This window comes from Plectropomus leopardus, chromosome 16 (genome assembly GCF_008729295.1).
Source record: "Plectropomus leopardus isolate mb chromosome 16, YSFRI_Pleo_2.0, whole genome shotgun sequence".
Lineage (NCBI taxonomy): Eukaryota > Metazoa > Chordata > Actinopteri > Perciformes > Serranidae > Plectropomus > Plectropomus leopardus.
In genome coordinates this window covers 27,501,733-27,527,701 of record NC_056478.1, presented here as the reverse complement: position 1 = coordinate 27,527,701, position 25,969 = coordinate 27,501,733, and the positions used below count along the sequence as shown (strand labels likewise).

The window sequence follows — 25,969 nt, the reverse complement described above, 5'->3', positions numbered from 1 at the left end:
TTAACCGAGCACGCAGTCTCCCGACTGGATGCCAAGCGCTGCATCCCATTTGTCATGCAAACTAGAAACTGGATGAGCCTTTCCCCGGGCTGCGAGCTGAAAATCAGTCAGTGGGTTTGTTCAGACATTTCCATGGTGTGATGGTTTGTAATTCAAAATGGGTGGAGGCAGGACATTTTTCATTTAAGTTTCTGCTCCATGAACTCCTCACCAAAGTTCTTTTTTTCCTTTGTAGAATGGATTTTTTAAAATAGTGATTCTCTTTTTGCTTTAGTCTGAATATTACTTTCTGTGTTACAGATACTGGATCTGCATGTGTGCTTGAAGAAGTATCCAGGTGCAAATCATCACCTCTGGCAGTCATGAGGAATAGAGGGTATGTACTGACATCTCTTATTCACATGATAAGACACCCTTCACTCCTTCTGAACAGCTAAACAAAATCATTTTCACCGCTATGAGAGAGAAGTAAAAAAAAAACAATATCTTGCAAAGGTAAATGCAATTAGAATTAAAAAAAAATAAATCTACCCAACATTTTAAAGTATGTAAAAATGCTTTGATATGACACAATATTTTTTTTTGACGTGGTTTTTCCCACATAAAAAGGAAATTGTAAAGGACTGGGCTGGAAGCAGATCTACTCTTTCTATAATACTGAGAAACTGGCTGATTATTGGGGCCAACGTTTGGCATTTTGCCAATTACCTGTATCGCAGTTTTATCTTATTGATCACAGATAAAATTAATTAAAAAGTGCCAGCATGGCAGGAACTTCTACTTTGTAAAACCTAAGGGAGCTATTTTTATATATTAATTTTTATTTAAATTTTCACTTGACTTTATAAAAAAAAAAGTTGCAGGGACCTTTCTGTATGACTGAATGTACGTATGATGTTGAACATTTCAGTTTTGATGCAACATTTGCAAAAGGAATTTAAATTAAGTTTTGTGTTGGAGTTATATCCCAAATTCTAAATATTGACAGAAAGATTTTCATTTTTATTGTAATTGCATATCAGTTCCAGGTCTCATTAACTACTAACAATCTGTATCAGCCCTGAAAAAACAATATCAATTAAACCCTAGTAGGGAACTGTAAAAACACCTCTCTAATGGCAACTTTACACAGATAGTCAGTCTAATGGATGTCAGACATTTTAGGTGACATAAACAGAATAAAACACATTTTTTAAGTGGAGAGGGACATTCATTTTCATATGCATAGGCTTGACGCTAAGAAAGATTTAGTTAAACAGTCTTCTGGATGCATTTCAACATCTCTGCATTTCAAAACAAAAACAAAGTCTGAGGATTTGCTGTTTTTCTGTTTTAGCACCAAACTGATTAAATTTGAATTATTGACAGCTGGATGGACAGAGCAGGCAATCTGAAGAAGTCACACTGTGCTCTAGGAAACTGTGATCTGCATTTTTCAATATTTTCTGGCATTTGTTGTGTAAACAATTGAACCATTCAGCAATTAACTGGGTGATCGAAAAGGGAGTAACTTGCAGATCCTGTGGATCATATTTGAGAGTTTAAAAACTGGAAAACATTGTGTTTTTTAGTCTGTTTGTTTTTTTTACAAAAGCACGTTCTACAGAAGTATCCTTTTCTTACAGTTGGACTGAATTCATAACCTCTTTTAAGGAAATAATAATAATACTAGTCCAAGTATTTTTCCACTATCTCAAGACTGCCTTGAGGGACTTTCTCAAAATGTGGCACGAATGTCCATTTGGACTATTCGATAAATTCATTAGATTTTGGTGGTCATAGGTCAAGGGTCAAGGTCATTGTGACCTCCTCTGTCCCATTTTTGTGAACACAATATCTCAAGAATGCCTTGCTGGAATATTTATTAAATTTGGCACAAACATCCACTCTAATTCAAAGATGAACAGATTAGATTTTGGTAGTGAAAGGGCAAGGTCACCATGACCATTCTCATTATAGCAAATGCAATATCTTAAGAAGACCTCGAGAGAACTGTGAGTGAATGTATCTGCCTATCTTTTACCAACCATTTAACTGAAGGGGTCACATATAATTAATCAGCATGTCTGAGAAGTAATTTATTCAGACAATGCACACTTTCTCAATGATTGCTAAGTCACAGTTTCAGTGTCAAAATACTATCATTTCCAGTGATGTACTATTGCTCTTTCCGACACAGACTCTGTTATAAATTTGGAGTTTCAGAACCAAGCCAAGAAAACCCTATTTTTCAGACTACAGACAGCTCCCCCTGAGTCACAGAAGACATTACACCACAGTATCTGCGGAATAAGTATTATTCCTCGTGATGAGTGAATTGAACTTCATGTGTAAAAAGGTGCCCCTGATGAACACTGGAGCAAATTCTATAAATTATACAGGATATAAATTCCTGGTCTTATTTTAGTGCAGGATTTTTTTCAGTCTGCTCAAAGTTTGCAGGAACAACTTCATACTGGTTCTTTACCTTAATCTTCAGCACTCTGTAAAAATACTTCTGCCTGACTTCTCGCTGAATCTGTTTTGCAGCTGATTGCACAGCAGCTCTTTACCACTTCTGTTTTCATGTTTACTTTCCATGTGGCTGCAGGCTGCCAGATGCTGGCTGTGTTTTTGCCGCTCAGGTGGGAGTGACTGTGGTGATAGGTATCTTCTAATCATAGAACCACAGCTATATTTGTAACCCTCGTCAGGGTTTAAAGGATAGTTCCAGTTTATTAATTTGGATTATATTTTTGTATTACTTCTACTGGTTATGAAAACATTGAAATTGTTTAGGTAAATGCTGGGATCTGGGAACACAGCAACATTGCAACAAAGTCCAATTGGACACGAAACACACTGGTTTAAGACAATCAGAAGCAAGCCAGTTTACAGTCGTCAAGTTATCGGTATGATCATGTATTTTCGACTCCTTCCATTCAGAATGCTTATACTGGCTTTTTCAGTGGTTTTATCCATAACACACAGTCCTCATCAACAGATGAAGTTTGCTTATTTGTCACTGAATAGCAACAATATTGACAGAAATAAACACGTTGGTCGATTTTGATGTTTCATCTTAAAACCAATATCTGCCGATACTGATGACGTGCGAATGTCATTGTGCATCTCTTCTTTCAACCATATCACACAGTATTCTCCAGATCTTAAAGGTTGCTGAGAAGTCATGGAAGTTGAGTCATTATCATAAACACTTTTAGAATTCCCATGTTGACTAAAATGTTATGTCAACTGCTGTGTCCATTGTCATGAATGAACAGTCAAGTATTTCCATAAAGGTTTACCAGTACAAATGTACAAATTGGGTAGAACAAGTTTTAAAGTGTTATATTTTCGTGATATGTTCATGAACAGTCCAAAAAGCCACATCATTCTGAACAGCTCAGACTAATGAATTGGTCTGCTTTTGTCTCTGGCTGGTATGCAGTAGGTGACTGTACTCCTCGAGCTGACCTTGGCTTTTGACTTTGCCCTGTTTACCTGCCCTGCTTAGCCGGCTGATGAGACGTGCCGCTGCCTCGCCTGGCACGTGCTGTTAGTTTAGTACCAACCTCAGCTGGATGGGGGTGGAATTGAGCGTAGGCAGGGAGAGCAGTAAATCCACACCGCACTCATCCATCAATGTGCCCATGTCGCTGCGCTCTCCCTCCCTCTCGCTGCCTCTTCCCCTCCAGCTTAGCCGAGCTACGTTCCTCCTTATACACGAACAGTGGCACATGATTAATCCCACCTCTCATATCTCTTCTCATGTGTCAGCACCTTCGCTGCTTTATAGGCTTATTCTGAAATGAAGTGACAATTCCGCTCTGAAATATCACCAAATTAAGACTGCTGGCATGTGTAAACAACGCAAATATACACCAAAAAGCATAAATCAAACAGAGGGCGCTGCCTAACTCTGCTGTTAAAACTTTGTTGACCCTGTACTATTGAAAGGTTCTTTCAGCCGATTCTACATCCGTCGTCTTTCAGCTGACTACTCTTTATTGATGATATTGATGTTGTGGGCAATTGTTTGTGAAGAATTGTATTCATGATGGGCATTCGAAAAACTCTAGATCTTAAAAGGGCCATTTCAGTGTTACAACTGCATTTATTTGACGAAGAATAATATAAGCCATGTAACAGAGATATCAGTTCAAAATACAGTGTGATACAAAAAGTAAAAGACAACAATCTCAAAAGAGTTTTTAGGTTCTTCTGAAAAAAATAGAGGACGGGAATTTGGTATTTTCTACCATTTCTGTACTTTGGATTCTACATTATTACCCACCATGTATATGATCATTAGTTTCTTCCATATTTGTGTTATTTTATGTTCTTCTGAGTACACCCTCTTTACATTTACTTGCTTGGAGTTAAAATGAAATTTGAATTCTCTTCACTTTTTGTCAAGGGAGATACAAACAATAATTTGGATTTAGAGTGTATTTTGTAGGCATTATTAAGACGTCTGTCCCTTTACAACATTAAACATTCAGGAAATCCTATTTTTTTTTTAAGTCTGTGTTATACTTGGAAAGTAGAGGCTAGTAATCTAGTTTAACTGGACTCCATGCTTTGTTGTTTGCATCTTTGTAAAACTGTAGAATAAATCAGCTAAATTAGACTGAATTATACACAGAATATACTGTTCATTTTTTCCAATAACGTCTGATTTCTGCACTATTTAGTTGTGCATATTTTTCACTTTTATGATATGATGGTCAATTTGAAAATTTATCAGCAATCAGGTAAGACTTAAAAATCTGCAGGGAAGTCTAATTTCGGTTGTAGCTCTGCCCGCAGTACAAGGAGCAAGAGTATCTTTGTGAATCAGTGATCAAAAACATAAAAAATCATATTTGTTTGAAGTTACAGTCCGGTGTGAGGCCTTCTGGGGGTTTAATCTTGGGTCAAAGATTAGGTTAATATAGACCTACAACTTTTAAGGTTAGGTTTTTTCCTATCTTATCAAAGACCTAATGAGATGACCCAATGTCAGCCAATTAGAACACACAGCGGACACACTAAACTCTGTGTGACACAGGATGTAAGGTATAGTGCATGGATGAAATATCAAATTTTTAGGGACTGCCCTAGGCTATGTAGCTTCCACTGGGAAAGTTGGTTGAGTAGCTTCCACTTTATGAGCGTAAGTTAACACAAATTCCAGATTAGCTTTATTTTTTATTCATGTTTTTTGAACAGTAGCTTTGTCATTGATAACTTCCTCAAAGTCATTGTTATGTTTGTCCCATATTAAGGTGGGGTGGTCTCGCTAGCAGTAGCGCTCTCTCTTTTATGGATGGCAACAAATTCACAACAATAAGTACTGTAACTTCAGCTCTCTGTACTTCCCAGTAATTAGAATCACTGCACAAAGTAAAAATTGTATGGAATAACATACAGAGTTCTCAAACCACAGCTAGTCTACAGACTAGCAATAACATGACCAGATTCCAACAAACCAAATTTGGCATAGACAAGCCTATATTTATATGGGAAATGGCAATGCTGAGATGTAGTCTCAAATTTTGATATATCTATCGAACTAAAAAAAAAAAAACACTCCTTTGTTGTACCCAGTTATAATTAAGCTTCTTTTCCAGGCTTTATGGTAGCTGCATTCCCTTTCCTTTGAGGTAGTTTCCATCATATTCTGCTTATAAATCTGCATAGCTTCATGACTTTGTGGTGACTCGCAATTTTCCCCACTGGGTGTAGCATAGTAGAGACGGTGACAGTTTAACCTGCATTTGACCCACGTGTGCGCAGTTTGATTGACAACAAACACAGCCCTGTGATGACAGTCTTCTCTGCCGTCTTCAAAGCCATTGGACAAAAGCCAGATTTTAGAAAAACGTCTGGCCTGCAGTGTTTTTTTTTTTTTTAAAACTAGAGCCAATCAACATGCGGGACATCGTCTCAATATGTGAGAAATGGGACAGGGGATAAAAATGTTGTGCACCTTGAAGAGCAATGGCTAACAGTGTCAGTCCCCAAGCTGACTCTACATTTAGCTGCTGGAAGTCAAGTGATATGATACTTGTGTCTGCCCACACAGTTATTCCACCAACAGAATGACAGTACAGTCAGTTGGAACCGAGAAGTCACGCTAATTGACCAGATAACTACATTAGTAAACAAACATCCAGGAAATATACTGCATAATGATTTCATAGTGTGACTTTAATAACAGCAACAGCTTCAAGACATGATTAAGTGTTATCAATTTAGTTTCTGTCAGAAGGACTGCAAAAAAAAAAAAAAAAAAACATCTAAATTTGAAGTCACAGAAAGTTTTGCAGGTTTATAGAGGAAGTGAGACATTTGTATGGAAAGGAGGAAAAATATCTCTGGAGCTGTGGAGATGTGTGTGTGCGTGTGTGTGTGTGTGTGCGCGTGCAGCCTGCTGGGGATGAGACAGCTGGAGAGCTCTCTGAAAACCCTTAACTGGCTCCTGGCTTCAGAGGCTGACTCGCCTGCATATGCATGAAGTCAAACGTTTAGAGCGGATGGAACTGATTGAAAGGAAATATGACAAGCTTCGTCGTACGGCCGCGTGTCTACAGGCTCAAGATAATGCACATGTACACACCCGTAGACACACAACTGCTCAAATGTACGGCTCAGCGCTGGAACCAGCTGTTCCACTGTGTTTAAATTATCACCTGTCAGCACAAATATAGCCTGCTTCTGAAGGGGCTGGAATTCAAATGTTCAGATCTGCCATAGAAATCACCCGCCACCCCTCCTTCCGCTGTCATCCATCATACAGTGCAGGCAATGGAGGCCTAGCCATCAATTTTCCTCATTTTCTTTCAAGATCACAGGGATTTAGTTCAGTCTTACTCAGGCAACTCTGCACAGCGACTGAAGACGGCGTAGGAAGAAGTTTTAAATTTCTTCAGACACAAATGCTGCATCTCAAATTGGGTACTTCGGTTTGTAAACTTACATTAAGTATACTGTAAACAATATATCCCTACTTGCATAGGACGCACATTTTGACAAGGTGGTGTTGCCTCAAATCGAACAAGATGTTGCACACTTACTGCTACTTCTGCTTGAAAACCAGACGGGGCATTATAGCCAATAACACTATGCACTATTAAGATCAAATTTGTTTCTAAATCTAATCCACTCACATCTTTGCTTTGACTTTGTATGCTAACACGTCACCTCTAAAATTTGCTTTGCGATCAGTGTGAACGCATGTTTATGCTCACACATTAGTCACACTGAATGTCGCAAGCTTGACAGGTCGGAAAAGACCAGTTAAAGTAAGCAAGCGGTGCATTTGTCCAATCATGTGCAGGGATGGTTTATTTTGATGTTTTGCTTTAAAAAGGGCTAAAATCAGAGAGGTGAAACTGTTCATTGTTTGCAAGGTAAACTCTCCCTGGTCATTTACCTCTTTACATTTCCTTTAGCTGTATTAGTGATTCTAATGAACTGATCAAGCGTACAGAAGCAGCCAGGCCATTTTGGCCATGAGGTGAGCGAGGCTTGCATCTTTCTCCAAGCAGCGCCAGAGTTGAAAGCACGTCAATAGCAGAACGTCCTCCGAGGAATCATCATTTTGATCTGGGTTGTGACTCTGACTCCTGCTTGTCCTCACTCAAACCTCTGCCTCCTGTGAAGGCCACTGGCAATGAGCAAGTGGTAATAACTATAATGATACAATTACCCCTAATTCAATGCAAATGTCGCACCGTAGACCCGCGGCGCTCCGTCTGACCCCAGGACATCAAAGATGGCCGTCATGTTGCGGCTTAAATGTTCCCGAGTAACCATAAAGGCCTGAACACTTACTTTTTCCACGCCTCCAGTCTGGATATTTCACCCCAGCACAATGCAAGATATTGTGTAGTCGGCTTATTTATGGATTGACGCTGTTCCTTTTTAGCTTGCAGGGCAGAGCTCTGCCACGGTCTAATGAGGCAGAAGACAACCTGAAATCAATAGCAGCTCCCAGCGCAATGCAATGAGAACAGGCCCAACAGAGGACTCCAGTAATTAAATGTATTTCACCATGTATAACGGCCGGCTGGTTAAAGGTTGGAGAGCAGGAGAGTTGTTTTGCAGAGTTTGTCAGAATGTAGGTTAAGTCCTTTTTTTTTCTCCTTGCTACTTTTTGCCAGCTGTGAGGTGCTTTTAGTCTGCAGGGTAATGTCTTTTCGAGCCTTGTTAGTCTTAATGCATAGAGGCCGAGTCCATTCCCTGCAGTTGACTACTTTGGCCCCCAATGTAAATGCTTGATGCAGTGCAGATGTCAATGCAGGGTGTTGGTGTTTTTTTAAGAGTATTTACCTTGAAAAATTCTCCACGGACATGTGTTAGCACCACCACTCACCAATCTACAGATAATAGTGTTGCAAAGTGGGATTTTCTGCAAGTGTTTTTCCGTAAATTGGCACTTTAAGTGATAACCTCAATATCCCTTGACAGAGAATTTAATGGTGTGCTGCTATAGATCAATGTTATGGCCATCAGTTTAATTATTTCCTTTGTTTCTGTGAAGTTTTTTCCGTCAGTTTGATAATGGCTTTAAAGACTACAATAAACATCAGCCTTATTGATAACTGTGCAGGGATAGAGACTAGTAAGAGGCACAATAAACATGAGAAATTCTTCATTGTTGCAACTGGGAAAAAGATTCCAGCTTTTTTTTCTTGTTTGCTATATTTTGAGTTTTCTGCTTGATTGCCTCTGAAAATGAGGTTGATGAGAGCAGTGCTAGTGAACCAAAACAGTAATGTTGCAGTCTGTTAAAAAAAACAATGAGTTTAAAAGTCCAGTGTATGTAATATTCATAACTCTGCTTTCATTCATCTGAAATCACCTGACAATAACAATCATGTTTTTGTTACCTTAGAATGACCCGTTTAATGGAGAAATCCAGCAATGAGTCGTAAACCTGGAAGTGAGTTTGCATTTCAGCAGGTTCTCTTGCCTCAAAGTCATTGGGTTTTTTGGTTAGAAACCTGAAATAAAGTCTGTAGTGAACACAAGCTGAAGACTTTCGTGTTTTGTTCTACGACATAATCAGTAAATACCCCACTGAGAACTTTAAAGCCCAAATGTGTCTTGTCTTTAGCCTTCCTGGTTGTACAGCTGCCTCTCAGAAAGTTTTGACTCACAAATAGTTCTCTTTTGATGCAAATTTTAGTGCTTGTGAATTTTGTTGTCCCCTTTGGTGTCTCTGTCTGGAACTTTGGGTTTTCACTGCTGACTGTCTTGGAAAAAGAGATTTTTAATCTCAATAGGATGGCACATGTCAGCAAAGTGCAGAGTTTGTAATAAGTCTTTCAAATCACACAATAGTCGTACTATGCATTGTCATGTGAAAATAAGGTATTTTTGTCGCTATGCAGTCCTACAACTTTTTGCTAACATTTGTGTTCAATCGTCAAAGAACAAAAATACATAAGTTGAACAGATGACATGATGAGCTAATGTTACAAAGCTGAAGTTGGCCATCACAGTAGTGACTGTTGACTAACATTAACTAGTAAAGTTTTCTGCAAAGTGACTTTATACACAATGTTGTCGACGTTATATATACTCGTGACTTTGCAGAAAATTTTGCCAACACTTTTTGCCTTACCAAATGTCAACATCCTTTTTTATCTTCTTTAAATTGAGTTTACTGTGTGGTCTGCCACACAGCTTAATCCAGAGGAGACACTTTGCTCTGTTTATGTGAGGTTTAGGGAATACGGTCAAATACGCTCCACTCTCTAGCCTCTCAGGATACCTTGTATCAGTGTTGCATTTAACCCATGCATCAGTTGACCATTTTTTAAGTTATACCTGCATAAATGTAAATAAAACCGCAGGAAAAGCAAAATGTTTGATGCTTTTCTATGATGGTCTACGAACAAGATGTCCGAGTGCATTGTGTAGATGCACAAAATGTGATTGGCTCATGGGGTTAGATGGCAGGGCTTAGCTATAGACAATTTGGACAATTTCGTTTTTTAAACTTTGTTTAAAAAATTACTACTAAATCTACCGTCTACCGTCTTAACTGGTCTTAAGATTGAACTGTGTCCCTGTAACCTAAGTCATAACCCCATGGACTACCCCATACACATATGTCTGGTATTTTCAAACTTTAACTGGTTAGTTTCAGTCAATACAGAGGGTAAATTGTTCGCCACTGTCACCAAGGTCAGCTAATCTGATATTGCTCTTTATTTCTTTCAAATCATTTATCTGTATTATTGAAGAGATAATTCACCTTGTGTAAAGTTGTGAATTAAGAGGCAGAAATACTGTGATGAAAGCACCACAAAAGCAATATGCAGGGCCGTTGCCTCTGGCTTTGTGGCTTTTTTTATTGCTGCATATCGCTGACGGGCAACTCAGACAAGCTGCTGGTATTGGGCCATAATTGAAGTTGATATTAAAAGACGGGAGCAATGTGTAAGTCATGAGAGGAACACAGCGGGGTCATCCCAGCCAAATGACACGGCGGTGTAACTGCAGTCACCTTCCCTGTATACTTGATAAACGGCCTGCACAGGGCTACACAGGGAACAAAACAGATACATAAACCACTGCCCTTCACACAAGCCCTTGACTTCAGTGATTTTGCATTATGGCATTGTCACCACTTAAGATGTGCTCACAGGACAATAACCTGAAGGAGAAAGTAGAATGACATCAACCTTACCTCAAGCTGTTTGTATGCGACGCCAAGGGTAACTGCTGCATTACCGAGACACCTGCCGGGCATGGGACACATTAGGAGCCTCACCCATCATTTTTCAGCAACATTAATTTTTGGCCGTGCTGATTTCAGCCTGCATTGTGCTGACGATGTGATTCAAACGCAAAACGGAGAGCGAGAAATGGCTCATCCTAAACAACAGGTGTGCAGCAACAGCGAGATGTAATGTCATTTTGTTAATGATGCGTAATGCTGAGAGTGACTCCACACATTCCCACTGCCAAAGAGAAAATATCTTTGCACTTCTTGCATCACATGCTGCTCTGACTCAGTCTATTTCTAGGATCATGTGCTGTAAGACAGGAGGCGCTGGTTCACAGTAATCTGTCATAGTGGGCTACTAATGTCACTGGCAGCAGCACAACTCCCAAAGCATGAGGCTGAGCACAAAATACACCCTGTACAACTGTTATTTATCTAAGAAGTAATTAAATTTTTAACTGTTTAAAAGTTATTTTTGTGAAAAAAAATGTTATGATCCCATTTCAGTTGTTTAAAACTTTCTTGACACAATTTGATTTTCTTTGAAACATTCAAAGCACTTTTTTGCAAATCAGATTAAAAGTACATTTATACTGTAGGTGGTTTCGAAATGTGATTAAACTTAACATTTCTAGAGATGCTGCATGTCTCAGACTGGCCTCTTTAATCAGATTTCCAGCCGTGCTTTATGTCACTTTGCAGCACTTAACGCTGACATCGAGTTCAGTAGTTGGCGTGACATAACTGCATCATCAGACTCACTCATGCAGTGTGGGCCTTTATATTTACCTCAACTGCAGAGAGAACCAGTTTTATTTCCATTTAGTTTGAAATGGGTTTATAGTAGATACAGGTCTTTTTTAACAGAGATTTTGCTAGCAAGCCTCAAATAAGTCCCCTTATTACGTCACCTTTGCTATTTAATTTTGTTTTTACACAGAACGAAACGAGGCAGGATAATGTCAACCTAGTGTGTGATTTTAGACAGCATGCCAATGTCCAGAAGCAAACCAGGTGTGACATTTAACACAACAGCATCTGCGGGTAGTGTGACGTACGGCAGCGTGTTCTGAACAATAGCAATGGCACAACATGGCAATAACAAAAATGTATCTTCTAATTTGTTTATCTATTCCCTTTCTTTGAGTTTTCTGGTAACTGGTATTATCGCTGTTTAAGTCTCCTTTGGTGGGTCACATGAACAACATGCCTTCAAAACGCTGCACCCGTCCCATCCATGGTCCTGTCCCACCAGCTGTCCTGTTTATAAATTCAGTGCTGTAACTACCTCTGCTGCCGGACAACTTTGCCTCCCCATTCCCTGATTGTAGCTTTTATAAAATACTGAAATAATGGCACAACACTCCTGCTTTTGCTGTTGATTCCATTTGCCCACAATGTCCTCCTTCCTCCTAATGATGAATACATTATTAGGTAGTACAGCTTTAATTCCATCTGTACAATAACAGAGTCATGGTGTACTCACAACTCTGCTGCTCTGAGTTACACACAACTACTTTTTTCATTCAGTAGTTAATTCTTATCACTTCTACTTTGCAATTCCCTGAGTATCCACAGGTGTGAATACTCCGCAGGCAAAACACATTGCTCGCTCTGAATAAAGTCACAGTAAGTTCTTCAGTGTGTGGTGGTTGACTTTGTTTTTCATGATAAATACTGTTGTTTGTGGGCCCGGGGCAAAGCAAGTGGAGTAATCTTGCTCAGTGTACTGTATGTCCACATTCATTTCCTATGGTTAAAAATTCAGTTCTTGTAGGGTTCCTTACACATTTACTTATTTATGGCCGGTTATGATTAAAACATCTGCCACCACAAAATAATTTTCCTTTTTTGGAGCTGGACTGTAGGAGCACTGTTGAAATATGTTTTCCATTCATTCATTAACACTTGAGTTTTATTATTAAGCCAGCTAGCGCCAGCTTTTTTAGTCATATTTACTAATCTTTCTAGACCCTCAGAATATTTTGTGTTATAAACAAGGGGTTAATCAAAATAAAGAACAGATCTTCTGATTTCATGTACAAATAATATTTATTCGAGCTTTTAACTTTTCTTTCCAACAACACCTGAATTTGTGCATTTTTATATAAAAAAAAACCAACAACAACATTACGGACAAAAAGTTTCTGAAAAGTTGCTAAATAGCAATTAAGCCAGCAAGTTAGTAGTCCTCTCTTCCTGAAATTTTGGAATCGTCCTATTTGTTGGTTTTTGACACGGAAATGTTGTTTTATTGCACAACATCCGTAACCGGGCCCCCAACAGTATAACGGTAAAAACACAGATTGACGTAATACCTCATCAATAGTGGGGAAGCGCTGTGTTGTAAATGATGGAAAAGCATACAGATGGAGCAGTTGAATGTCAGGTGCAGTGAATCTGAAAGTTTGCAGAAACACACAAAAACCACTGAATAAAGAGAGGGGGCACAGAACGATACAAAGGGTCATTGCCCTGCCACGCATGCCACCTGACACTCTCATCCTGTAGGAAACAGTCTTGTTATTAAAAAATTTCAGTTTACTGAGACACACATCCAGTCATGGAGGATGAGCAATCAGTGACGCATGTAGTGACACTTATATTTTTGCCCATAATCTTTAAACACCAGCTTTTGTTTGAGAAATCCTGGAAATAAAGTTCAAAAGACAAACCAAAGTTTAGATTCGCCATCTGACACCTGCTCCCAACCAGGTGCAGCTGAAAGCAGCAAGCTCTCGCAGTGATGTCACTACTGTGCGCCCTTAAAAATAGAAATAACCGGGATTTACATAAATAACCTTACAGCTTCAGTTTGCTTTGTGAACTACTTCACAGACTGCAGTCTGAGCAAATAGTCTTTCCATCACTTCAGTGGCAGCGGAAAGAAAAATGGGATTTTAGTATGCAGCACAGAGACGAATGATGTGCTATGATCTTATTTTTTGCAGCGGGGGGACATCTGTCATCGTCTCCTACTTGTTTATTTGAGGTGATACTTTGGAGATTAAAAACAGCCTATATGTATCTGAAGCATGTTCTGAGTGCCGTGTTGAAAACGACACAGAGAAGGGGGGACGTCATCATTCAACATCAACATACCCCATCTATTATTCATGGCTCATGTACTTGCTGCAGTCTTCATCGGCTTGTAACAAGGCTTTTCGATTCTGTCTCCCCCCAGCTCTGACAGTGGTGCCCCCGTGCACACACATACTCCACGGCTGCCATGTGAAATTGTGGATTTCGCCTAGTTAATGCAGCCATATGAATTATTAATTGTAATAAGTGGAGCTTCCAGGCTCTGTGTTTTATTGCGTCCTCCTTCACTGCTCTGTGACATTACAGAAATGGCAAATGTGTCCGAGACAGACTGAGCCCATTAATAACGGAGCGGAGCTTTGTTTCCTCCGTGACTCCAGACCTCACTCGCCTTCAATAAGGCTTCTGACGTCTGGCTGTGTGGGATCCGGAGCATTTTAATGGATTCCCCTCCAACCCCTGCATTATAATCTTATGAAGTATTTGTTTAAGGGCAACAAGGATGCTTTTAAGAGTACAAAGGGTGTTTGCACCAAATAAAGTGGGAGTGTGTGTAGCTTGAGCCAGTGCACATGTGTGCACCCCTTAAGATCTTTAAGGATGACACTATTTTCGCCTCCAGCACAGCTTTTATTGTCTTTTTTAAAAGGTGCATTATCATCAGTGGTGTCTTTCTTATTGTCACCAAGATAAATGCTTTCTCATAAGACACTCTAATTAAGTGGGGGCCCACACCTCATGTCCCGGCTAACCAGGGATCAGAGCACAAACTCTGATTTATTACCTCTTGTGATAAATGAGCTCTTGCATGCTAAGGTCTTCTGTTGCTCGTATAACCCCTACTTTCAACCTACTGACCAGAGAAATAAAAACTACACTCATATACCAGAGATGAGAGCAATCATTGAGTCACATGGACGTCTCTGGTCTTTAAACTCAAGTCCCAAATCGAGAATAGTATATACTAGGTCAAGTCCCAAGTTGAAATTGACAAGTCCCAAATCAAGAGACACAAGTCCCAAGTCAAGTCCCAAGTCAAGAAAGGCAAGTCCTTAGTCAAGTCCCAGTTCAAGAAAGGCAAGTCCCAGGTCTAGTCCCAAGTTAAAATTGACAAGTCTCAGGTCAAGTTACAAATCAAGTCAGGTCCCAAGTTAAGACTGACATGTCCTGAGTCAAGTCTCAAGTCAAGACAGGCAAGTCCCAGGTCAGTTAGAAATTTAGAACTGACAAATCCTAGGTCAAGTCCCAAATAAAGACAGGCAAGTCCTGAGGCAAGTCCCAAGTTAAGACAGGCAAGACCAGAGGCAAGTCCCAAGTGAAGACTGACAAGTCCCAAATCAAGACAGGCAAGTCAAGAGACAAGTCCTGAGTCAAGTCTTAATTCAGGACAGGCAAGTCCCAGATCAAATCCCAAATTAAGAAAGGCAAGTCCCGTGTCAAGTCCTTAATCAAGACAGGCTAGTCCCAAGCCAAGTCTCAAGTAAGGACTGACAAGTCCCAACTCAAGACAGGCAAATCCCAAATCAAGTCCCAGTTCGAGAAAGGCATGTCCCACATCAAGTCCCAAGTCAAGGCCCAAGTTCTAAATTTAGAGTCCTGAACAAGTCATAGTGTGCAACTAAGCTCTGATTGACTCCAAGTCATAACCACCAGATGAAATTCCATTTTAACAATGGTATAAAAATGTATTGAATTTACAAAAGTCATGAATGCTTTTTAAAAATTGTATTTGTTAAAACGAGTGTGACCAAACTTAATCATAAAAAGCGGTTCTGTACTGTTACCAGTTCCACAATTAGCTGATAGCATCCCATTAGCTTGCTAATTAGGTCAGACCAGTTTAAACAAATTGGATGTGGGAAACTAATTGTTAACGTGCATGGATTGAATTGAATGTTAATTCAATTATGAAAAGCATACTTTTTAGTCATGGGCTTGGGGGAAGTTATCAAATATTTCCAAGTCAAAAGGCTCAAAGCCAAGTGAAGTCATAACTCGTGGTGTTTAATTCCAAATCAAGTTTCAAGTTTTTTTTGATTTTGTAAAACTGAGTCTAAAGACATCACTGACTCGAGTTTACACCTCTGTCATATATCGCGCATGCGGATTTATACGAGGCAGAACTATTTTTCAAAAACACATGAAAAACAGTTTCAGGGTTCGGTAGACACAGCACAGACAGTGAATAAGTCTGGCTCCCTTGGCAGTTGCACAAACAACCAGGATGAATAAATATTTCATTCTTTGTTGAGTGGCATTCCAAGAAAAGCAAATCAAAGGTGCATCTATATTTGGATGCATTATTAATAAAGAATCAGTATTTAAAGCATGTAGTAACTGCAGGTTCCAGGCTTTTGTTGAATACAGAATGTGTCAGTTTTAATTTCCTGCTCGAGAATTATGTAGACATACAGGTTTGCATTTTTGTTATTAATAATTTAAAACATTTTTATGGTTTAGAAGATGATTTGCAGATGTGTACTCAGAAAAAATCTGGGGAAAAGATACCACATATAAACAGAATGTTTAGTTGACAAGTGATCAGCCATGAAATCTATTATTTTGATTCTTATCTTAATATTTATTAAAGATGTATCAAGTTTTTTGACTATATCTTGTTGCCTACAGTCATTTTGCTCCGGTAGACGTTGGACTAAATCCCTGAAGTCCCCCCAGATTCCTGTTAGAGCTATTTTAGTCTCCACCAAATTTCAGTGAGAATTTCAGCTTGCTAGCTTTTCAACATTTTTTTGGTTCTTGCTAACTTTGTATCTGATGTTTGGTGTAGTGGTCGACACATTATTGGCCTGGCTGATTATTTGGCACGTTATTTGGCATATTACCGTTCAGAGTTGATTGTTCGATGTGTGTTCATCACTATGAGTGAAACATTTCACATAATACATGACCATTTGATCCATTGTTAATATGAACAGCATTGATCAATGCAGCTTTAAACCTCACTCATACATCTTCATTTCATCCGTCTTCTTTTGATCACATCAAAGCGGCATGCTCTGGACTCTGATGCTGCCTTTCCTCTAGACTGACATCTCTCTGGACATTTAGACATGTCTGTTCATACTTCATTGCTGCCAGGCTGATGCTTTGGACGGAGACACAGTGAAATGGACATGTGAAGAGGAATGCGCCTAACCAAGCAGAGCTCGCTGCCCTGACTGGCAACAGCTGACTGGCTCCCTGAGCAGATGATGGGCAGCTCATCGCTGCTTTCTCCACTCTTACAGCACTGAAGTGGGATCCTGTTGAGTCCTTGAAAACTCTTTTTTTTGACTACCTTTACATTTCACCTCCTACTTAAACCATTTTAGACATAAAGTGCACTTCCAGAGTCACCTCATCTTTCAGGGACATCTTTAAGAGCTTTATGGGCGGAAAAACTGCTTCATCTGGGTAACACGATGCTGGTTTTGTCCCTTGGTGTTTTTGCCTAACACCCTTGTGGTGTATTTACGGCCATTTATCCATTCAAGTGCCACTCCGTGATAAATTTTCTACTCACTGATGCAGAGTGGGTACTGGCAAAGCGCACACACACACATCCTGACTTTGAGTGTCTTTCCTCCGCCTATAGAAGTCCTCATCCAGATGTGATCCACACTGTGTGGGGAACTAACTGCCAGTTCTCCCAGAGGATGGAGGGGAAGGACAGGACAGGACAGGGTCCTGTACACATCAGAACCTACATCAGGTCACTAATAGACTTTATTATGGTGCCATTTGTAAGGAACTGTCCTCTGAAACATTCCTCAAACTCTTGTAATATTCCAGTCATACATTATCAGGTATATATTTATATAATGACACAGCTAACTGTTTTTAGTTGTGGTTTCTGAGTCATTTGGCCATCATAAACCGTTTGATTCATGCAGATTTGATTCTAATATTCATGTACATTTCACAGTCATTCACTTGCTACTTTAGTGTATAACAAAAATAATTTTAACCCCTTTGAAATGCAAGCGGTATGACTTGATTTCTTAAAAAAAAAAATAGGAAGAAGGTGATGAACAACTGAAGAAGAAATGACCCATAAATTTGTAAGAAATTAGTAAAAGGTACCCCCCTGACACACACACACACCCCACCCCTGAAAAATATCCCCAAAAAGTGAATAAATTGATAAATCTGTAAACAAACAAAACAAAGCAGAAAGTAAAAAAAAAAGAAATTACCTGGGAAAAATCCTTAAAAATGATATTAATTCTATGAAAAATAATGAAAATATAATTATGATCATTTCAAATATAGTTTTCTGGAAATCTTTTCCTAGCTTCTTAAAAAACTGTTGTCCAGGTGTAATGTTTTGCAATTTGTGGGACATCTCTTGCCAAGTTGCTCATTGTTTTTTTGGGTTTTTTTTTAAGAAATCAAACTCATTTGCTCAGGATACAGAGGTTTAAATACTTGTGAGAGGCGTCTGAAGGCAGCACAAGAAAAGTAATAAAGGTCCAGCTTTCAAAGGGTTAATAACAGATGAAAAGCTACACCAGCTAAAGCAGCGTGTCAAACCTCAGTACCTTGTGTGTACTGATCAAACTGTGTCAGCAGCACTGGGTATAAAAATTGAGTTTAAAAATGTCTTAAAGGAAAACTACACCCACAAAATGATCATTTATAAATCTGTTGTATAAATCTCCCACGCTTTGCAATGAATGAACAAAGAATCAAAAAAATGGATAAAACTGTTGATGAATTGAAGCAATAGGGGTCCACATTTAACAAAACCAAAACCATATCAAAACATCTGTTTCCAGACTCACAAAACACTATTGCATACAAGCAGCACGCCTGGTGCATGCACATATTATTGTTTAATAGGAATTCTATCAAAATAGTTAGCTTTTAAGGAAAATGTGTGTGTTTGGGAAGTGCTGAGCAGGCGATTGAGACTTGGATTATACTGCACCAGTTGTTTGAGTTTGCAAATAGCTGTTTATTTTTGTTTTTTTTTAAACACAGCCCCCTTTTACTTCAATTAATCTAAAATTTTCTCAGCTTTTCTCCGATATTGGTCCTCTTTTTTGACAAATAGAATAAAGATGATAAAGACAAAGAATATAGGGAGAGCATGTGGGGAGATGTGGCAGCTGAACTTGCTTGCAATGGCGAATAGCTGCCAAAAGAGGAGTAAAAGTACTTTACCCCAAGTGCATTAGCTGATGATATGCTGTGGACATTATATTAAACGTGTCAGAAATTACATGTAGTCGTTGTGAGATGTATACTATACCTGACCATATAGGATAAGCGACAGCGTCACATTGAGAAATTTTAGTATTTTTACCAACAGAAGTCCTCAGGTAATAAATCTACCAAGCCCTATAAACCCAGTAATATAAGCTACCCATTATAAACTGACCTTGTATTAAAGGACATTATTCACAAATGCATACTAATAAACAAATTTGGACTGAGTGATGAAAACCAGTGCAATGAAGCATTCACACTCACACTTACAATAACATGATGTCACCGGAAATGTGACCATATTGTTATTTTTCGACATAGTGTCGCACACTTGGAATAACGAGCCAGTATTTCAGTGTGTGGAGCTGAGTGTGGGTTTATTTGTAAAAAAAAAAAAACAATAAAAAAACAAAAAAACAAAAAAAAACAAAGATGAACTGGTAATTGCATCATGGGGTGAACATTATTTGTTGGTGGAATGCACAAAATGTGAATATTCCTTTCCTGAAAGCAAACAATTGTCACAGATAATATTCTGAAATATTATTGTTTCGTTTTTTTCATTTCCTCCCCGTTCTGAAAGGGCCTTTTAACCAACCATTCAAAAACAAAATAGTTTTTGCACAACTGGTGAATTGTGACTCATTACTTCAGTGCAAGACATTGCCAGCAGTCAGGTACCATACCAGGGTGACCTCTCATTAGCCGGGATTGACGTCACTTTTCTTGTGCTGCATTCTTACACCTTTCACAAGTATTTCAAACCTTTGGACCCTGAAGTAAATCGGTTTGAATTCTTTCAAAACAGGCAAGAAATGTCTCGCAAACTGCAAGAAATTAGTAAAAACTGAAAAAGCTAGGGGAAAATGTCCAAAGAACTTTAGATTTATATTTATCTTTTTTTTTTTTTTTTTTTTTACAGCATTGTCATTTTTAAGAAGTTTTTTCATGTCATTTCCTTATTGTTGTTTTTTTCCTGTTTTTGTTTTGGGGGGGCTGGTTGTGGTGGTGGTTCTTGTACTTTTTACTTATTTACTTATTTCTTGCTCATTTCTGGGTCAATTCTTTTTGTTGCTCATTGCCTTTTTTCCATGTTTTTGAAATAAATCAAGCAAATGTGCCCAGGTTTTAAAGGGTTAGTACAGATATAGCCTGTAGCAAAAAGGTCATTGATTTGATTCCTGCGATAGACAGCATATCTATCACCAGCTGTGCACACTGTCATAGTGTCCTTGAGCAAGACACGGCGCTGCTTCCTGTTCACTTCCCCATACGTCTCCCTGGATCAGTGTCGGCTGAATGTAAATGCAAGCCAAAGGTGCAGCGATCGGCCTGGGCAATCTGTGACTGACACGAGACAATGATGGGACGTGACAGACTGTGATAGAGATGGAATAGCTCCGGTCTGGGAATGCATGTAGCCAATGTTTGTCTCAGTATCAATGTTATTAAGTGCAATATGGATGTAGTGTTCTATCAGGCAGATGCTGGATATTGAGTGTGTGGACATGACAACTACCTGGGAGATGTGTTGAATATGGTCAGTATCCTTGGGACAGAGCTCAGGGACAGAATGGAAATATTTGGAATCTATTTGTGTGTTTACAACAAGCATGCGTAGAATACTTTTATTGGTTTAGACTCTGTAGTTCTTTTGAGAAATGTATACCAACCTCAGAAAATACCTTAAAACTCAAGGTTCTCTTGGTATGTGAAAACCCAATGGCTAGAATATACTTGAAATACTTGAAAAGACATAGCATTAGTGAATCGAGGGACATAAACAATCCGAAAAAATGCTAATATCCATTTACAACCTCTTGTGTTCTTAACATAAATGCCAGAAAACACAAATAGCATATCCATCAATGGTCAGATGCTTTTACCAAGATGGTGCGGACCAAAATAAAAAAATGAGCTTGTGTCATTACGCAAGGGCTGAAATACTTTTTCAATTGATTGAAAAATTAATAGTTTTGTCTAAAACTGAAAAGAAATGTATGTCACAGTTTCCCACGGTGCAAGGTGGTGTCTTCAAATAGCATTTTTTGCTGAAGCTGGAAATGTAGTATGGACTATCTTCAATTAGCATTTAAAGTAGTCTGCGGTTCATTTTTCGTTGATCAACTTGTTGATGAATAAACAAATTGTAACAGATAATGTCTTGTAGGCATTATGTTGGGAAACAGGTGGCTGGAGACCAAAATACACTCCCCTGTGGTCTACATATGAGACCGATCCCAATTTTGCAATGATTCTCAATGACCATTGATCAGATGAAGAAGTGACACTAATGCCCAGTCTCATTTCTTTCTTTTTACCCCTAACCCTCGTTTTCTTCCCATGTGAAATGAGACAACCCTTCAGTACCCCGATACTTCATCACCTAGTCATCAGTGGAGTTTATGAAACAGGTCGAAATGGCTTTATCACAATTACATTTGCCATTTATCTGATGGAGATGGAAAGCATGGACCCTTGACTCAGTCGACTCTAAAAGAATTTCTGTAAACTTGCTGTATATGATGTTGAAAGTCTCAGTTTTCATAAAATATTTGCCAAAGTAATTTAAACAAAGTTTTGTGTTGGAGTTTATTATATTCCAAATTGTAAATATTGACAGAAAGATTATCATTTTTATTGTAAATGAATGTCAGTTACAAATATCAGGTATCGGTGTCATTAACTAATAATCGGTAGTAGCCCTGAAAAACTAATTACAGTCAAACCCGTAACATTGGCCCTTACATGTTTGAGTCATATCTTTTTATTGATTTGAACAGTCTCTTAAGAGAATCACAATCTGAGCAGTCTGAGTAAGGGTTAATTAGAAACCCAGACGATAGGTTTGTCCTGCTGAGCTCTGCTGCTTGCCAACAGTCTGATGGTGAAACGATCCCAGGCAGTGATAGGCCTCTGCTGAGGGAGGCGGATGCAATTTTAAACACCCACACCGGCATCTTTATGCAAAGCAGAGCTGAGGGCCTGTCACAGGGAATCACAAGGTGCTTGATGGCTGGAAACAGTTAAAAGGTTTTTTTGCATAAGCGCTGCGTGGCTAATTAGCTCCACGCATATGTCGACTCCCGCTGCAGGGCTGCCCGAACACCTAGAGCCACCTCTGGTCTATTCCCCCCCACCAATCCCCAGGACGTTCACACGGGCTGTCAAACCCCCGCTAACATCCTATCTGCGTCAGTGTCACTTACAGTCGAGCGCGGCTGAGGAGATGCACCCAGGCTCTTGATATGGTTTTTCGAAGGGCGTGCACATAAAATATCCATGGCTGAGTCTCTGATCGAAGCGGCGCAGCAAGGATGGCCCAAGGTTGCTGCATTTCAAGTCAACAAAGAGGAGCTGATCAGAGGGGCCGAGCTGACGGACCGGGAGGTGAATGGCGTGAGCTGGTTGTTCAGCGGGGAGATATCTCAGCAATCCCTGCAGTGTTTTCATGACTCAGAGCCTCATCGCTTACACATTACTCAGCTGTAACCTCTGCCTGCCACCTTCCTTCCCGCGCTCCCCCTCAGGGCCTCTGCCAGTCGAGCTATGAAATGAGATGACATGGTTTTTTCCTGTGTGGACGGGCTGTCCCTGCCTCAGCCTGGAAGGGACCAGGAGTGTTGTTTATCCCACTGTGTGCGTGTGTGTGTGTGTGTGTGTGTGTGTGTGTGTGTGTGTGTGTGCATAATGTGCTGATCAGATCTGGTCTTCTTATTACTCTTTCATCTGTGCGAACAAAAGGAAAAGCAGCCAGCGTGTTTGTCTATCTCCTGGTGGATCTCGGGGAAAGAGACGCTTGCTGTTCCGTAGGATGATCAGGTTTTAGTGTGCTGACTGAAACAGATACAGATATTTAGAGATGAGAAGATGTGGTTTATCTGCTCTAACCTCTGCAGTCAGATCTGTCCTCTGATCCGTTTTAAAGGAATAGTTTGAGATTTTTGTGAATTAAGGTTATTCATCACACTCTTTCCAGTAGTCGGATGAGGTATCGATCCATGTGTTAAAGGGACACGTCACCCACAAATCAAAAATGTGAATATAAGTTGTTATTAAAAAAGAAATTACTCTAGTCTCTGATCTAATCTCTAGTTCAAATTAATACACTGTTTTTAAAGTCAGTTTTAGCCAGTTGAGATAAGTTCCTGTTAGATTTCATTATTTTAAATAACATTTGCCCATATACAATCCAAAAATAAACAATTTTTGAAATAAATTTCATTCTGAAAGGGACAATGTATCCCAAAACAAAACATATTTTTCCTTTACCTCTAGTGCTATTTATTAGTCTGAATTGTTTTGGTTTGAGTTGCTGATATAAAATAATTCTCGAAGTGCAGAGCATACTCTGGGAACAGACGGTGCAGCGGAACACAAGTCACAGTGAAAGTAAAACTTAACCATTTTTTTGCGTTGCTGCGCTTCAGCAGCAGCTGCTCCTCTCATCCATCTACGTATTTGATCAGCTCTGACTGGATCGACAGATCAGTTATCCTCCTTGCAATTTAAACTCCTCAAACTGATACTGTGGTAAAAAAAGAACTCATGATGAGTTCCTTCTGCTCCGGGTTTATGGACTCACATAAATGTCTTAATTGAGAGAGGGGACGCAGGATGTTCAAAAGGGGCACACAAATGATAAAAACAAAAAAAAAAAAACAGGAAGTGAAACCAAATAAACTTTTTAGTTACTTTAAGGTACATATATATCTAACTTTACTTTCTAAACCGGACCTACGTAACTTCACATTAAGTATTTAACTTTATGTTAAGTACAAAACTGTGCTTTCCTAAACCTAACATCTGTAACTTTACATTAGGTATGAAACTTTAATTTCCTGAACCTAACCTATGGTATGTACCCTTACAATAAGGATGAAACTTTAATTTTCTAAACCTAATCTATGTAGCTTAATTTTGCTAAACTTAATTTAAGTAACTTTACTTTCCTAAAACTAACATATGCAATTTTACATTAAGTATGAAACTTTAATTTTCTACACCTCACCTAATGTATTTAATTTTATCTTAAATATAAAACTTTATTTCTGAACCTAACATATGTAACTTTACTTTAAGTACAAAACTTAAATTGTCTAAACCTTACCCTGAAACTAAACTTTCCTAAACCTAATCTAAGTAACTTTACTTTACTAAACCTAACCTTCGTAACTTAACTTTCCCTAACCTAGCCTACATAAATATACTTTCCCATACCTAACCTATGTAACTTCACATAAAGGACGTAATTTTACGTGAAGTATGTTATGTAACAATCCAACCATGATTCTTTTCCTAAATTTCACTGGTATCAGCGCTTATTTATTGTACATTAATTCATTAGATATCATATGAACCTTTGAGGATACATAGGATAATGACTGGACAGTGGTTATTGATGACAGCCAATCAGGAAAAAGTTCCACTCTGGCTCATTGACTCGAGTTGGTCGTAAATAGCCTTAGAGGAAGATAAATTGTTGAAAATGTAATGTGTTTTTATTTCACAGCTTGGATTAATAATAAAAAAAAAAAGTTCAGAGATACAAATAAGAGTTTCTCTAGAGTCACTTTAAAATGAAGAGCCACTTTAACAGAAATAGAGTCAAGCATCCATTGGATCATTTTGCTGTCAGCAGAAGAAACGGTTATCTGTGTGGGTGGTAAAATGTCCAGTATGAGTGCTCAGAGTACTTCACAGGGTCTATCAAAACAGCACACAGAGTCTAGACCACAGTGTGGAGGTTCAAGTGCTAACTCTTGAATTGAGTGAATTTGACTTTCTCCAGATATATCTGGATTTAGATGTTTTCAGCTGACAAGCCAGCGTTTGGAAGGATGCCCATCTTTGCCGCTACCTGTCCATAGTGAGGAGATGCAGCTGTGCACAGTGTAGGGAACAGCACGTCAGGGTAATAGAAGAAAATCAGATGAAGTGAAGCTACAGAGGCAAGCTGCTGCAGGGAATGCTGGGAATTGAGCACAGACGCGACAGGCAGTGCTCAGAGGCCTGGCAACACTGCCTGCCTGTGTGTCTGTCTGTCTGCCTGTAGGGCCAGAACCAGGCAGCAGCAGCAGCTCCCTGCTCCACCCAGGGCTGCAGGAGACAGAGGAGAACATGGAGCTGTTTGGTTGTTAGGACGTCAGCATCTCCTCTGGAGGGCGGGGGCGTCGGCTCAGCAGCTGTCAGAGGCACACAGCTGCTCTGGAGACCTCTCCACTGGCAGGTGTTTGTACCTGATGTGATTCAGGATTCTCCCAGAGGTGGAGAGAGCCCCTCCTATCACACACACACACACACATACACACGTCCTCTCCATCACCTCCCTTTTTCTCCATAACACATGCCCTCCGCTAACAAATCCCATTAGTGCACTTTACTCTAAAGCTAAAAACAGGCCTTCTTACTTAATCCTGTTAGTTGTCACCATGTACAGCGATACAGGGGCAGATGTGGCACGGAGCGTACAATCACAGCCTCAAAATAGACGGTCACAAGCCTGCTGGAAATAGCTGGTAAAGGATGAAATCTGACACTTGTTAGTCAGGCTTGAGTGGAGTTAATAGTTTACTTTTAGAGCCAAGTTCAGACGCAATTTTCAGAGCTGCATCCCACAAAAGTGTAGAATGCCTGCCTCTGTTTACTGTAAAACACACACTGCAAAACTGAGAAAGTAAGACAGTGGAACATTTGAAATTACAGCAGTCATTTTACTTGTAAGTGCAGGATTCACTGTAGTGCAAAGTCAGACTGTATTATCTGCATACAGTGATGCAGTATATTCAATCAAGTGAAAATCTGATCGAATTAAAAAACACTGGGGGTAAAAAAAACAAGAAGTCTTAAACTCCTTTTGATTATAATATTTATAAATATAGTTTTCAAGATATTTTTTCTGAGGTTTTTTTTGTGTGTGGATAATATCTAAAAAAAACACCCCATCCCCGGCCACAGCTTATTTTTCAAGGCATTTCCTTGTCAACCTACTTTTTGTTTTCAATTTTGCAG

General features: G+C 39.3%; 1 protein-coding gene across 1 annotated transcript in view; it reads left to right on the top strand.

The window, feature by feature from the left end:
• The first annotated feature begins 308 nt into the window (after nucleotides 1-308).
• Nucleotides 309-25,969, top strand: part of LOC121955628 (heparan sulfate glucosamine 3-O-sulfotransferase 5) — a 42,383-nt gene continuing 16,722 nt past the window's right edge. Inside the window, exon 1 of the mRNA XM_042503664.1 lies at nucleotides 309-376. The gene's annotated coding sequence lies outside the window, so the exon portion shown is untranslated. The remainder of the gene's footprint in view (nucleotides 377-25,969) is intronic.